The sequence below is a fragment of the Pezoporus wallicus genome, unplaced genomic scaffold (genome assembly GCF_028554395.1).
Source record: "Pezoporus wallicus isolate ANWC-B61680 ecotype Strahan unplaced genomic scaffold, APGP_CSIRO_Pwel_v1 scaffold_7107, whole genome shotgun sequence".
NCBI lineage: Eukaryota > Metazoa > Chordata > Aves > Psittaciformes > Psittacidae > Pezoporus > Pezoporus wallicus.
This window is the reverse complement of record NW_026642114.1, coordinates 2,067,479-2,083,656: the sequence shown is the minus strand read 5'-3', so window position 1 is coordinate 2,083,656 and position 16,178 is coordinate 2,067,479. Positions and strand designations below refer to the sequence as shown.

The window sequence follows — 16,178 nt, the reverse complement described above, 5'->3', positions numbered from 1 at the left end:
GTTCTGATTTCAGCTGGAACTAATGATATGGTTCACTTGTTTCATTAGTCTGATACAAGAGTCAGCTGCTGACAAAAAGGGATGACATCATTCTTGTTCCACTCCTAGCTGCATGTTCTATACCTCTGCTGTTGCAAGCTGGTGCCCTGTGAACTGACGAGAGACAGCCTTGCTTAAAAACTGGCTTAGAAAAAACGTATATAATGAGCAGAATTAGCAACCACAAAAAAAGGCTAAGTTGTGACACGAAAGCAGGAGATTCCATGTTCTCATACAAATAAAACATGTAATCCGGGTTATTTTTCTGTTTCTAAAACTGCTCCTACCCCCTAATTATGAGGTATTAAAGAACTATGTTCCTCAGTTTCAAGACAAAACAGGAAGATTTAATGTTCTACTTAATTTTGTGCCAGACAAAGAAGAATCACTTTTTCTGAGGTATATATCCAAATATATGGTGTGCTGCTAAATTTGGAAGAATAAAAGCAAGATGGTATATCCAGTGGCCCCTTCTGAAGGAGGGGAAAGGCTCAGGATTAGATTGTTACTGCTCTTGTAGTGGTAGGTTGGTTTTGCAGCTGTTAGTGTCTTTGTCCTTAAAAGGCTCACATTAACTACCTACAGGTACTTAATGCAGATCTCATTAACTCCCTGTCAGCCAGAGGTGAGAAGTAATGTCTGTCTGTTGCTCATAGGCAGCTGATGGCTACCCTCCTTGTGCAATTGTTTCATTGCCTGCAGCAAACGTAGCCATTTGATGTTTTCCAAACTGTAAAGTTACAGACTTTGGCTTCTGCTAGAGAAATCTCAATTCTGAAATTGAACTGTCCCTAACTGTCAGCAGATAAGCAAATCAAATTGTCTGTGATGGGAAAGATGTACTTCTGTACAGCAGATACCAGGTCTGGCCTGGGGAATGAAGCGCATGTTTCTTGTTCTGTGGGCTTACAGCTAACAAACTTTGCTCTATGGGCAGAACATGATCTTCAGGGAGCTGAACCAGCTGCACACCAATTTGCAGACAAAATTTCCACTGCTGTGCAAAGTGAACTGGAATATGAAAACCAGTCATTGGGTTGCAAGCAAATGGACGCCTATGGATGGAGAGAGTCCCCTTGCAGATAGCCAGCCAGACAGAAAGTGGAGTGTGGCCCCTCTTCTGCTCCTGCTCTTGCCTTGGGAACACCTGGAGGATGGCAATACCTGCATTGCCTTCAACAGTGGATGTTGCCAAAGGGACCTACAACAGTGCACTGCCCCATCTGTTCTTACCTTCCCTTGCACACCCTGCTCTGAGTCATGTGCTGAGCAGTGGAGTTTTGAGCTTGCTAAGCAGGTTTTATTAAAAGGACTAATTCCCACCCCACACCCCCCATTTTTTTCCACACCAACAAAAGCATTTTTTAATTTTTCACAAATTAAAAATCATGGTTGTCATATTTTTTTCCTGAAAAATGCATTTGTTTTGAAACAATAATTGATTCAGCTCAAACTGAATGAGTGCAAAAGGCAAGATGAGCTCCATGCTAAGGTAAGTATAAATGTATTTGCTGTACAGAATGAAGTATGCGTATGCACCATCTGCGGTGAAGTCGTCACCAGTATGCTGTATTTGGGAGAAAGAATCTGGTTTTGGAGGTGTGCAATGACAGATTCTGTGTGTAAGGACCCTGTAGCACAGCTGGAAGACTATGATAATAAATCTGAAGTGATCCCTTTATTTTGTAAGTGCAGTTCACACAGAGAACAATTTTTCATGCATTGTTTCTGCTGTAGGACAAACTGCAAAATTGAAGGAGTATGGAGAAGTAGGTTGGGAGAGTTGTTCAACAGTCCTCACAGCTGTCCTGTGTCCTGCTTTATTGTCAACTCCTGACAGGTGGAGTTATAATTGAATTCCTGGACAAACTCATTCCATATCCAACAGGTGGAAGCACCCTTCCCCAGATTCCAACGTGGCTCTTGGGAGCCATGTCAGTCAGGGAAAGAGAGGTGGGAGTCTGGGGGGCTCCAGCCGATCTTTTCAGCTGAAATAGCCAGCTGCCCTTCTAATTTTAGAAAGGATGTGCAAGAATAGCATGGAGTGGAAAACCTTCCAAGCCTCTCTCTTAAAGCTGCAATATCCAAGTTAGCATAAGATGAGATTGCGTCTCTGCTGTAACCTACTGCATGTCTCCATCCACTGCTTTCAGTGCTTGGACAGTGTTTCTCTCTGCTGAGCAGTTTAGTGAGCAGTTCATCAAACTCGAGTGTGTTCCGTTCTTCCTCTTCTCTCAGCTCTGGCTGTTTGCAGGTAAACAGTTTCTTCTAGTCTTGGAGAATTTCACAAGATTATTACATTTTCCTTAAGAACATGTTTCTCTTCTCTTTCTGTGTGATGTTTGCCTGTCAGAGCTTTCTGTTCATTGGTGGGGAATCTTTGAAAAAGTAAAGTTTTACAATTAAGTTCCACTGGCAGATACAAATAATAAATAGAAGCAAAACAGGAAGGCAACAAACAATGCCTTTTAATTTTATTTGTCTGACCAAAACCAATTTTCATGTTTGGGAAAATCCTAATGTGATGCCTTATTTGCCTGAAGATGAAAAGGAGGAGCATGAAACTAGATTAGTGCTTCCTAGCAGAGAAGAGAAGCTATGTTTAAAAGCATAATTAAAGAGGTAGTGTATTACAAAAGTGCTGAGTAAACAGGCTGCCAATCCAGCAATATTAAGCAGTAAATTTAAGTAAACACCAGGGGGATGTAGTAATTTAATTTGCCCTAGTCTGTGATCAGGGCTTCCAATCACTGGTAATATTTTCATTGACTGAAATTGTCATTGTTATTATTTATTACTGTCTTCTGCATTTGGAGGGAGCAGGTTTGTTCTTTGAGGATTTGGGTGGGAATTAGGCACTACTTACCACTTTTTCCCATGGGAGCTGTGCTTACCTTTCAGTGTTCACGTTTGCTGTTTTTTTTTTCCCTCACCTGGCAAAACAAAATAGTTTTCAAAGGTTTAACCACTGACATCTCAAGCTCACCTCTTGTTTTGAAGGGGGTTTGCTTATGCTGGAAAATATACTCTGTAATTAGTGTATGTAAAAGAGCCAAATTAAGGTTAAATGTGTATCTTGTAATTGTGATGTGATTTAAGTTCTACATTGCCTAAGCTTCATAGCTATAATGGTCTCCCAGTGTTCAGGGTGGTTTTGTATGGTATTCCCATATTTGAATAACTGACATGCAAAATGTTGACCATTCACAAGATGATAGGCTATGTAAAAACAGCTTGATTCTCTTTGGTTAAGAAAAAAAAGGGGGGGGGGGGAAGCTCCAGCAGTTTTAGTGGTCCTTCTATGGTTGGAGTAGAGAACTCTCCACCCCCATGCTCCCCCAAGAAATTTTGTCATCTGTAGTCAGACAATCATCCTAATGACTGAAAATCAGACTCTAGTGAAGTTGTAGACAAGTCCCAAAGGAGACATTCCCAAAATAGCTGCAGGAAGAATTTCTGTTTTACTATTCTAATAACTTTCTTTCTTCAGTGGAAACAATTTTGTTATAGCTGGATAACATCTTGGACCTATTTTAGAAACGTGGGTGGTTTTAATGCATCTTTGGGGTGGTAGCTATGCAATAGAAGATAGTATACTACCAAACACTTCCGGGTTTATAATGACTTGTTAAAAGTGAAATTAAGCCAGTGGCACTCAGTCATCTCTGTGAAGTTTTGCAAATGTTTATTTAAACTTGGCAACTGCGAGACTGTAATCAGAGCTGCTTTCATTTTGCAACCAAAAAAAAAAGAATTATTTTTATAAAGATGACTTAGCTATGAATACAAATGACTGAAAAGCGGTGCCCTAGTTTCTGCTGGAGCTGCTTCAGGAATGCCAGCATCAGCGTTGGCACCGTGCTGCAGTGGTGATTTAATAAACATTGCGAAGTCCTGTTCTTTCATCAAAACCGAGAGCTTTGCCACCTTTTATTTTTACAAGATTTGCATGTGGACTGAACAGGCAAGTCAAGCCTGCACAACCGCGGGGGGGGACAAACAAAACAGCTTTGAGGAAAATACTGGTGAACGACGTATTTCTGAAGCTGAGGGACGGCCTGGCGCCCGCAGAAGCGTGAGACCTTCGGCCTCCCCGGGCCTGGGGGCGTCAGAAGGCCGGCGGGACGCCCGGCCGCCCCGAGGTCCGGAGCCGCCGGCACCGCCTTGCCCGGGGCCAGGCGCGCCGCTGTGCGGGCTTCCCGGCCTCCATGAAAGGTGCGCTCTGCCGGCACCGCCCTCAGCCCTTCCCGCCGCTCTGGGTGCACTCGCGGCACTGCGCTCCTCGCCGGAGCTCAGCTTCAGCAAGGTAGGCGGGCTGTAGGGCCGCCCCGCTGCTCGGCCGCGGTCCGCTGAGGCGGTGGGGCAGGGTAGGGAGGCTGCACCGCACCCAACATGGTCACTGGCGGCGGAGAGGGGGACGCGTGCGGTGGGAGACTGCCGTGTCGGGAAGGTCTGTGGCGGGCTGGTTCTCGCGAGACTTGGTCGGTCGCTCCCGCCGTGCCCCGCGCCGCCGCTCTCTCCGCCGCTGCCGCTCCGTGTCAGTCGTTGGCCGATAATGGCGGCGGGCTGGTACCGCTGACGGGGCTGCGCGCCTGAGGGCAGCGGAGCCGATCTCGGGGCACCGCCAGTCTTCCGCTGCCCTTCTCTCTTCTTCTTTTGCGGGATGTGCAGGGACCTGCTCCCGGGACGGGGAGCGTCGATAGCCGCCGCCGCGACCAGGTAAGGAGGCGCCGGGAGCGGCCCGTGCCTCCGCCCCAGGCCGCGCTCGGCCCTCTGCCGCTGGCGGCTGCCGTCCCGCTAGGGGCCGGGACACCGAGCGAGGTGGAGCCGGGGCGAGGCTGGTGGCTGGGGCCGGGTTCGGCAGCTCGCGAGGCTTGGCGGGCACGGGGTGCCGGCTGTCATTTGGGTCGGTCTTCGCTGGTGATGCCGCCGGGTCTCCACGGCCTCTGCAGTGCTCATCCTACCCGTTAAGTCTCTCTCTTCCTTCGCTTAGTTTTAATTTGTTTCCTGCTGCTTATTATATCGGGTTAGCGGAGGAAGGGAAAGGGTAGAGGAGCTCTAGTTTCGCTGTTGTATTTTTGCCTTGTATGGGGAAACCGTCGAAACGGGGTGTTTCTGAGAAGCTGTGCTGGCTCCGGTTCGTTCTCTGCCTGCCGAGGGGCTCCCGAGCCCGGCCTGCGCCGCTGCCCTCGGAAACCGGCCCGCTGAGCTGGGTCAGGCTTGTGACGGTGCTTTTAAAGTTTAAATGCACGCTCTGCTAGGGCCTGTGCTGTGTGTGGGCTTCCTGCCCTGGCTCTGGAGCTTGCCGGGCTGGGGAAGAGGATCGGCATCGCCTGGTATCTGACCGCTGAAAGTGCTTTTTACATCCCTGGGTAACATCTGTACCAAGTGTCTTTCGACTTCATTGGTGCCATTCATTTTGGGTGTTGTTGGCATAGAGGTTTTTATACTAGTGTGACTGCAGCTTTTCTTCTGTGGATGCAGTGTTTTCCATGATACAGTGCCTACTGTTGATGTAGTTTTCTGGAATCCTGTTCTTTGGATATAAGCTGTATCTCAGCACCGAAGCATTTCTTGGCTCACGGTGTCATACCTGTATGTAGAGGTTTATATCAAGTAACATCACAGTGTAAGTGAACGATCTAGTGTCTTGTAATTGAAAATTTACTACTTCACTGGTCAGTTCTGTATTTTTGTCGTTTTAAGCTGCTTCACGGGGCTACAGAGTCTACAGCCTTTAAAACTCATTCAGGAGACTGCAGTGACCAAAAGTGGAACTTGGTGGAACAAATGCGTTGTGGAGCTGTAGTCAGGCACTCGTTTGTTGCTTTGCGTGTGGGCTCAAAATGTTCTGTCAGGCTGTCTGCATGGACAGGTGAAGTCATGTGAACTGCATTCTCTTTCGTACAGTTCTGATTGCTACAACAGTCTCATTAGGTAATGCTTTAGATAATTAAATGCAACTGAGAGTGTGGCCACGCAAACACTTGTAAACTGTTGAAGGCTTCAGTTTCTGTGAGTGACCTGAAACAAAGGTGTGTTGCATCCACTGAATAGAGCAACTTAATTTATGTAGTAATGACACATTTCTACAAGGGGCCAGGGTATTGTGGAAAATTATATTGCTGACTGGTGTAGATATTCTGGTAGATTGCATAGGCTAGGTGTGGTGGTAACTGAAAGACCGCAATTTTAAAGCTATAAAATGTTTTGTTTGCATGGATTTATTTTACTAAGCTCACCAAGCCTTGATGCATAGCTTAAGTTTGCCGCAGTAACGCTGGAAAGGCTTTGCAGATGTAACAGTCCCAGTGTGGATGATGTCCTTCATGTCTTGAAATAACTTTATCAGTAATTTGTGCCACCATAGTAAAAGCATCACTTGAATGTAAAAGAATCTGAATCTTAGAATGGCAACATCTACCCTAAAGGTTTTGTTGACTTGGGTACAATGAACTTTCTGCATCTCCTTGCACCCCTTTACCAGCATACTGCTGATTTCTGCTGGGAAAGTTATGTTGTCTCAGACATACCCATGGATAAAGTCACTAATGTGATCAATCTCATTTACTTCAGTGTGCCCAGATGAGGCTATAGTCCTATTAATGTCTTTAAAGTGAAGCATGTGTTTGAAGTTTGAATATTAGTGCACATAGCACTATATATGTTTTATATTATTGTATCTGTTGCAGTTAGGTGAAGCTACACAGCATGAGGTGAGCAAGCATGATGTTCTACTGTTGCTCTTTTTCCCCCACTTTGGCAGTGCATGGCTATTGGCCATGCAGCAATTTGATTCAGTGTGATAAACTGATAGAAAACTGAGCCAACAAAGATGGAAAAGGTGACTACTTTTCTTCTGGGTTAGTGAGTTGAACTGGCTTGTAGTATAGTCAGATGAGCACTGCATCTGTCACAAAAGAGTGGCAAGATTGCTAGGGAAGGCAGGGAGGAATATATCCATTCCTTCATCAGTGTCGGCGTGCTTTATCTGTTCAACTGTGCCTTAGAAATGAACATCAGGAGTGTGACCTTTTATCAGTACAGCAGCACTGTTTGATGTACTTAAACTAGTATAATTCGTCCTATTCAAACCAACGTAAGTTGTGTTAATATGAGACAGGTATAGTGGCATAATAATACTACAAGGGGTTTGGTAGCTGAGTGCAGAGAGGAAACTTTCCCACTACAGTTAATATATTAGGCATGTGGCTGCATCAGAATGTCTGAGTGTAAAATTTATCCATAGGTGTAAGTGCTTGGAAGATACATGTGTATCATTGTGCTAATGATATAACAGCCTTTAATGGACTACTCGATTGAGAATAAAATTACTTGTGCACGTAAGTCTGAAACCTTTGCCAATATACTGGAGAAAGAAGAGAGCAAATAAATTAACTAATCAATTATGCTGGGTCAGTTGAAACTTCCTGAGAGCTAACAGAAAGTCTGCCTATGTTTTAGCTTCATAAGAACACTCTTTACTGATTGCAGAATTTCACACAAAGTCTGATCCATGGCAAAAGAGCGTAAAAGTTTAAAGAACAGTTACATTTTTCTCCAGTATTTTCCAGTCATGTTAACATGATGTGTCATGGTTGCTAATAGCAAAATACATCATGTGGAATTGTCTGAAACAGAAAAGTTTGGGTTTAGGTACTTTCTTGTGGGATGCATTTAATGGGATGGAATTATTTAGACCTGGGAAAATATGTTACTGCTATTTTTAGCTAGTTCAAGAAAAAGTCTTCTCAGCAGAGTCCTGGTATCAGTCTTTATAATGCCAGATCAGAGACAGAGCTGGTGGTCACTGTTCAGCTTGTCATGGGGTTTGGTTTTCTTTTTGATGTCTCATGTTGTTACTCTGAGACATTTTTCAGACACTGCTTCTGAATGCAATTTCAAAGCAAAGGCATCAAACTTGAGAAAGTGGCATTTGAAACACATTCACTGAAGTTTTCATGCACTTTATTCTGTTTTGAAAGAAAATACTGACCCGTCTGCAGTTGACATCTGCAAGTGAAGTTGCTGCTGTGGTCATAGGTCCTTGGCATTGTTGAGCATTTGAAAGCTGTTGTCTTAGACTCTCAAAATTGGCAGGTCTCGTTCTTCTGCTTGACTGGGAGGTTTGTCTGTAACTTCTAAGAATCATAGAATCATAAAGTAAGACTTGCTCACAGTGGAGTGTTCCTTGCGAGATGAGAATTTGAGCATATTCTGCTGAATGGATTTATTATGGGCTTCAAGAATTGAAATCTTCTGATGTGTGATTTTTAGTAACTGGAGATGGAACCAGTGAATTTTTGTTTTGAAGGCCAAGGAAACGAATGCAGGAGTATTTTGTTTGTTCCTGAAGCTAAGGTAGTTGCCTATTTTCTGTCATAAATACCAAGATCTTTGAAGTCAAAGAAAATACAGAACTTCTGAATGGATAGACAAATCCTTGTGTGCATCTGCTTAATAAATGGGTGCATTCTCTGTGCCTTTGTACTCTCTTCACGAGCAATGAATTAAGTTACACTAGCTGTCACAACATTCATTTAAATAGATTTCCTCAAAAGTACCTTCTAGCATGCAATGCAGCAGAGCAAGACTGCCTTTTACTTTCAGTAAAACCACTAATCAACTTTTTAGTGTAATTTTTTTCATCATATTTACATCACTTGTGATGAAGCGGAGACACTTTTGCAAGTTGCCATGACTTGTCATAGCAGAAAGGTGTTGTAAATGTCCATTCTGAGCATACAGTTGGAGAGAATCAGATTCAGAAATGTTGCATTTATAGAACAAACTTCACTATAGTGTGGATCCAAATTTAGTAGCTGACTGATGCCAGGGATTTCATCTTAGAGCTCATGAAACATGTTCATATTTTTCAACTGTATTTTCTGACATTTGATGGATGTATGACTGTGGATGTCATTTATCTTTCTGGTTAACAGTTAGATGTAGTGACTCGTGCTTTGAAATTCTTTCCTGCTTTTCTGTCTGCACGTGTGTGTTGTATCATGATTGCTCTCTTATTTTTTTAATTTTTTTCTTTTTTTTTCTACCTTAATATCCCTAAAAACTTTTTTACTTTTTTCTAGCTTAAGACATATCAAAGTTTATCAGTACATTTATTTTACTTTTGAGGCTTTTTTGGTGTATTTGGTGTATTTTTTGGTGGTATTGTTTTCCAGAGTCATAATGATTAAAATGTGAGTAGTTCTGGTATATTTACTATTTGCATTACAAGGCAAAATACTGAATATTATCTAAAACTAGTCATTCAGAGCAGCTAACATTCACAAGCTCCTTGGGCATTGTTGCTGTTTGTTACTTCTAGCTTTTTCTTGAATCAGCTTTACAGAATTGTGTCCATTGTAATTACATGTGGCCTTGCTCTTGGGGTGCAGTGCAGTCTGAACCAGTAGAATATTTCTAAGGCAATATTCTAGCAGCCAGTTGGATTAAATACCAGCAAAACTACCCATAAAGGCACTCTGAATACTTTGATCCTGCTCTGCACCCCTTAAAAATCATACGAAGAAAAAAACCCAACTTTGTAGCAGAAATAATTTTGGAGGAACAAAGTGGAGATTACAGACTTGAAATAATATGGTGACATGTTAAGATGAAGTTTGGGTCCATGAAGTGTTGTGCAGTTGAAGTCGTACTTGGATTGTGAACATTAACTTCCTTTCAGAACTTTTGCCCCTGAAAGGCATTTAATTTGAAGGCTTATATAAGTGAGTATTGAAAGAAGGTGGGGGGAGGACCTGCTGATTCTGCAGAGTTGGCTATAGATGCTGGAGATGTGGCACTTGTTTTGATAAATGTGTCAGGATTTGTTTGTTGCACTGGAACTTGTCTTCAGTCCTGAGGAGGGTCAGTAAATCACCTGCACCTTGCTTTGAGAAGCAAAGCTTTCTCAAAATAACTTGAGGGAAAAAAAAAGATATATTACTCTTGTATCAAAAAAACCCCAACATTTTAAAAGCCCATAAACATGTATATATGTGTATATATATATATATATAATCATAGAATCATAGAGTCGTTAGGGTTGGAAAGGACCTTAAGATCATCTAGTTCCAACCCCCCTGCCATGGGCAGGGACACCTTACACTAAATCATATCACCCAAGGCCTCATCCAACCTGGCCTTGAACACTGCCAGGGATGGAGCATTTGCAGCCTCCCTGGGCAACCTATTCCAGTGCCTCACCACCCTAACAGGAAAGAATTTCCTTCTTATACCCAACCTAAACTTCCCCTGTTTAAGTTTTAACCCGTTACCCCTTGTCCTGGTAATGAAGAGTCCCTCTCCAGCATCCCTATAGGCCCCCTTCAGATACTGGAAGGCTCCTATGAGGTCTCCACGCAGCCTTCTCTTCTCCAGGCTGAACAGTTCCAACTTCCTCAGCCTGTCTTCATACGGGAGGTGCTCCATTCCCCTGATCATCCTCGTGGCCCTTCTCTGGACTTGTTCCAACAGTTCCATGTCCTTTTTATGTTGAGGACACCAGAACTGCACACAATACTCCAGGTGAGGTCTCACAAGAGCAGAGTAGAGGGGCAGGATCACCTCCTTTGACCTGCTGGTCACACTCCTTTTAATGCAGCCCAGGATATGGTTGCTTTCTGGGCTGCAAGCGCACGCTGCCGGCTCATGTTCATTTTCTCATCAGCCAGCACCCCCAAGTCCTTCTCCGCAGGGCTGCTCTGAATCTCTTCTCTGCCCAACCTGTAGCTGTGCCTGGGATTGCTCCAACCCAGGTGTAGGACCTTGCACTTGTCATGGTTAAACCTCATGAGGTTGGCATCAGCCCCCCTCACAAGCGTGTCAAGGTCCCTCTGGATGGCATTCCTTCCCTCCAGTGTATCAACCGAACCACACAGCTTGGTGTCATCGGCAAACTTGCTGAGGGCACACTCAATCCCACTGTCCATGTCAGCCATGAAGATGTTAAACAAGACCGGTCCCAACACCGATCCCTGAGGGACACCACTTGTTACTGGTCTCCAGCTGGACATTGAGCCATTGACCACAACTCTTTGTGTGCAGCCATCCAGCCAGTTCTTAATCCACCGAGTGGTCCATCCATCAAATTGATGTCTCTCCAGTTTAGAGACAAGGATGTCGTGTGGGACAGTGTTGAACGTTTTGCACAAGTCCAGGTAGATGACATCAACTGCTCTACCCCTGTCCATCAGTTCTGTAGCCCCGTCATAGAAGGCCACCAAATTGGTCAGGCAGGATTTCCCCTTAGTGAAGCCATGTTGGCTGTCACCAAGCACCTTGTTGTTTTTTATGTGCCTTAGCATGCCTTCCAGGAGAATCTGCTCCAAGATTTTGCCAGGCACAGAGGTGAGACTGACTGGTCTGTAGTTCCCTGGGTCATCCATTTTCCCCTTCTTGAAAATGGGGGTTATATTTCCCTTTTTCCAGTCATTGGGAACTTCACCTGACTGCCATGATTTCTCAAATATGATGGCCAGTGGCTTAGCAACTTCATTTGCCAGCTCCTTCAGGACCCACGGATGGATCTCATCAGGAAGTTTCTGTTCAGCCTGGAGAAGAGAAGGCTGCGTGGAGACCTCATAGCAGCCTTCCAGTATCTGAAGGGAGCCTATAGGGATGCTGGAGAGGGACTCTTCATTAGAGACTGTAGTGACAGGACAAGGGGTAACAGGTTAAAACTTAAACAGGGGAAGTTTAGGTTGGGTATAAGAAGGAAATTCTTTCCTGTTAGGGTGGTGAGGCACTGGAATAGGTTGCCCAGGGAGGTTGTGAATGCTCCATCCCTGGCAGTGTTCAAGGCCAGGTTGGGCGAGGCCTTGGGTGATATGATTTAGTGTAAGGTGTCCCTGCCCATGGCAGGGGGTTTGGAACTTGATGATCTTAAGGTCCTTTCCAACCCTAACGATTTTATGATTCTATGACTTGTGCACATTCAGATTTTTGAGATGGTCTCGAGCCAGTTCCTCTCCTACAGTGGACGCAAGGTCTTCATTCTCACAGTCCCTGCATATGCCTTTCAAGACTTTGGTGGTTTGGTCAGAGCCTTTGCCAGTGAAGACCAAGGCGAAGAAGTCATTCAGAACCTCAGCCTTCTCCAAATCCCGTGTAGCCAGTTCTCCCGAGAGCTTCCTGAGGGGGGCTACATTCTCCCTAGTCTGTTTTTTATTTGCTGTGTACCTGTAGAATCCCTTCCTGTTATCTTTAATACCTCTAGCTAAGTTTAATTCTAACTGAGCCTGAGGTTTCCTAACCTGGTCCCTAGCTTCTCGGACAACAATATACACACACGTATATGTCTTAGTGTATTATGGCTATTTTTAGCTCTCATTTAAATGGGATAATGCAATCTGTTAAAAACTTGGGTTCCAGAAAAATGAGTAGGTAAAGGTATTTGTATTCCACAGTCAAGCATATCATCATTAACTGTATCCTGTGGTATTTGAGGACACATGGAAAGTGGTTCTGGCATCTTTAAATAGAAATTCCATCACTTTCAGTGGGCTGGCTCAGAAAAATAATTTGCTTGACCTGCTCTGATTTTTGTCTGTTCACCTGTGTGTGTGTCTGTTACTGCCAGTAACACAGAACTGTAGCAGAACAGATGCGTGCTCCAGAGGGATTTTAAGGATTCAGAAGTCAACTTTCAATTATTTGTACATGGAAACTTAAACTATTTTTATAAACAGGAAGAAAACATCCCTAAAACCTTTCATATGTCTCTGTGTCTATTTCCCCATGGACAAGTTGTGCAGTGCGAGGCATGGGTGCAGTGGGACGCACTAGAGCAAGGTGTATAGACTCTGGCTCCCCTGGTGTCTTTGAGCTCCAGTGGCGTCTCCGCTGGTAAGAAGGTGATGGGAATAGTTCTTGTTTTCCTCGGTCCCTCTCACTCTCCTCAAGGTGAAAGCAGTAGCAGCCTCGAGCATTTGCTTTTGGGGAACACTGTAGATTATGATATGCCACAGTAGCTATTATAGGACTGGGACTGATCTGGCTGTTCCCCAGTGTTTCCATCCTTCTCATTCTGCTTGCAGGGAGATTGTAGTTTATGGTATGACATAGATAAAACTAGTAAAGCAAAAAACCCCCCAAAAGCTACTTGTTGTCTTTACCGGATTACCAGTCCGCTTTGCTTTACCACATAATCCCATTGATTTTCTGTCTGAATAAGGCAAGAGCGACCAAAGCATAAAGAAGGGAAAAGATGGTTTTATTTTATTGGCACTGCTGCCTTAGTGTAGCTCAAACTCTGTGAATTGCTGGCCCCTGCACTGTAGCAGTTTGTAGCAAAACCCATTTCTTGGGGATTAAACATTTAAGAATATGACATAAATCAATAATTTGTTGCTTTCCCTACTTTTTGCAAAGCTTCATGCTTTCTTTTGTGGTATCCCTTTCATTTCATATCCCTTCTGTTTTTATAAGAAATTAATTCTTGAGGAATACTGTTTCCTATGCATACTGGGTTTTTTTTGCATAACCACTAAATGTCAGTGAAAACAGCGGGTGATCTCTTGCTCACATTCTCTGCCTTTTTGTGTCTGCATGATTCATCTTCCTCTCCTGTTTCCTTGCTTGAGTACCATGCCACGACTTCTGAGTTTTCTCTTTTCTTACGGAGGCTGTACTACTAAGAAAAAAAAAAATCATACTGAGTATATTTGGAAAAACTTTACAAATGGACCAATATACCGGTTTCTTCCTTTTTGCTGCTCTCTATGACAGTTCTTCAAAAGTTCATTCCATTTCTCTCCTTCCTGCCTTTCTCCATTCTCTTCTTTTTTTATATCCTGCTTCTGTCACCACTTTTCTTTCTGTTCTTAGCAGCCCTGTTTTTCATGTCATCACATTTTTGTGTACCTTTGCTAAGCATATTCTACTTTCATATCTCCTGTTACTTTTAAAATGCTGTCCTCTTAACTGACTAGTTATTTTATCTGTTGTACCTTCAATACCATCTTTGGTATGCTTATTAGTAAATGTAGTTGTAGTTTCTCATCTTTTTTATTTGATGGTGGTTTTCTCTTTGTTTCCATTTCCTCCTCTCGTGTTTTTCTGATCTGTCAGTTCTCTTCCATGTCTTCCCATAGGAATAGTGTTTGTAGAAGAGATGGTGTTATGTCCTGTGTCTAGTACCTAAGTTGTCCTGCCTATACCAGTAATTCTGATGATAAAAATAAATTTCAAGCACTGAAGAGTAATACTTAATCCCTTCAGAAATGGTTGCTTTCTCGGAAGTTCTCTTACGCTAAATTTACATTTTGAGTAGGTTGTCTTACGTTTTTGTTTGGGCAAGACACATCATGGTATGTTATGACATTTTCAGTGGCTCTCAAAATTGATTCTGTATAAAAAAATCCCCATTTTTATTAATACTTGTTTTTCTACATTTCTGACATAACTGCTCTTTGCTTCAGTGATGGAGAAAATCAATTAGATGATTTCCAGGGTAGGGCAGTGTTATGATTTACAGCATGAAGGATGTGGGGCACAAAGCTGTGGTTGCATGAATGAGCTCTGCAGCACCTGTCCTAGAAGCAGGATCTTCTAACTTCACTTGGCTTGCTGCCTGTAACTAGATACTTGAAAAACAAAACACCACCTACTTCTTTCTACTTCTGTGTTATTGTGGATGTCACTCTGTGTATATGCGTGTTTTTCTGTACCTACATATATAAGCTCACTTTTCCACACTCTTTTGAGCATGTATTTGTATTCTGTAAAGAAAGTCACAAGTAAAGGTCTTTTGAAGACCTGTGTTGTTGTTATTGATAGTCTTGGGGCATAAGAACAGTTTTGGTGGAGTAAGTTGCTGCCTTAGAGATAAGCTGTATAACTGAGTGTGAGGACCAAGCTTCACTGCTGGTCACTGTGAGTATCCTTGAACCCATATATGATAAAAATCCTTGTCATAAGATACACAGGTAATGATTTGCGTCAGTAAGTAGTACACAGTGTTAATTTTGTGGAAAGTTTGGTCACTTTTATTCAGAAGGATGACCTGTATATTTGAATGCTCTTTTTATGTGGCATGCTCTGTAAGGAAGTGAAAGCAAAAGAAAACTTCAGAAATTAAGAGAGAGGACAATGTGCTTTATGACTCTTTCAGAAGTCTAGAACTTCCTGTATGAAATCGTGGTTACCTAATTTTTTCTTTTCCATAGCAGAAATCTCCTTAGTCTGTTGCAAAGACAGATCAGTAAGCACATGCGGTGGCCTCCACATGCAACCATATGACCTCCAAGACAGGAGGTCCTTGGTGAGAGGGTAGTGGCAGTACGTGCTAATCGGAGTTCTTATTGGCTCCATGAACTCCTCTTAGATTTCTTATACTTACTATTTTTCTTATATAGCAGTTCTTTCAAGTCTGTTACAACTTTGAGGAGGGCAGCTCAGCCTTTCCAGTGAAACTAACGAGAAATAAAAAGTTGCATAAATTACCTGCCTTTTCTTAAAATTACCTTTCCTGATTGCATACCTTCTTTTTTTTTTTTCCCTTATTAAAAAATTCCTTTGGTGACACTCTTTTAGATTGCTGCTGAAGTACACAGGAAAACCATGGCAGCTCCGGTCTTTTTTCCCAGCTGTAGCGTCCTGCTGCGCAATTCTGTTCTGCCTGATCCTTTAACAGATAGAGGTGACACATTCATCTGTTATTGGCAGAATTGGGTATTTTGTAGGTTCAATCCATATTGTACTGTCTCTGTTACTTTAATCCATATATCTCTGTTACTCTAATCCATATATCTCATATAGTCTGTTACTATAATCCATATAGTGCTGTCTCTGTTACTCCTTCATGTGCAGTATTTCAGTATGGTCATCTTCAGATTTGCTGGAATACTTGTGACTGTGATCTAAATTGCATGACTTCTGGGTTTCCTTTTTTCAAGTTCACTCTTCTCTGTAACATACAAGAACAAAAGCAAAACCCTCTTTATGCACAGAATTACGTGGTTTCTAAAAAAGTGCAAGCTGTAAACATATTTGTGATTTCGTGCTGATGTTCACGATCTGAGTTTGAAATCATATGAGGTGAAAATTCATCATAGTGATCAAGGTTAGCATAAGATAACATTTGTTCTTACTTTATACCTCTTTGATTCTTACATAACTTTTTTTTTTTTTTCTTT

The 16,178-nt window shown here is 42.8% G+C and overlaps 1 protein-coding gene across 2 annotated transcripts in view; it reads left to right on the top strand.

The window, feature by feature from the left end:
- The first annotated feature begins 4,525 nt into the window (after positions 1 to 4,525).
- Positions 4,526 to 16,178, top strand: part of CEP350 (centrosomal protein 350) — a 75,323-nt gene continuing 63,670 nt past the window's right edge. The window contains exon 1 of one of the 2 annotated variants that reach the window (XM_057427262.1): positions 4,526 to 4,758. The gene's annotated coding sequence lies outside the window, so the exon portion shown is untranslated. The remainder of the gene's footprint in view (positions 4,759 to 16,178) is intronic. The other variant, XM_057427263.1, reaches the window with a different exon arrangement.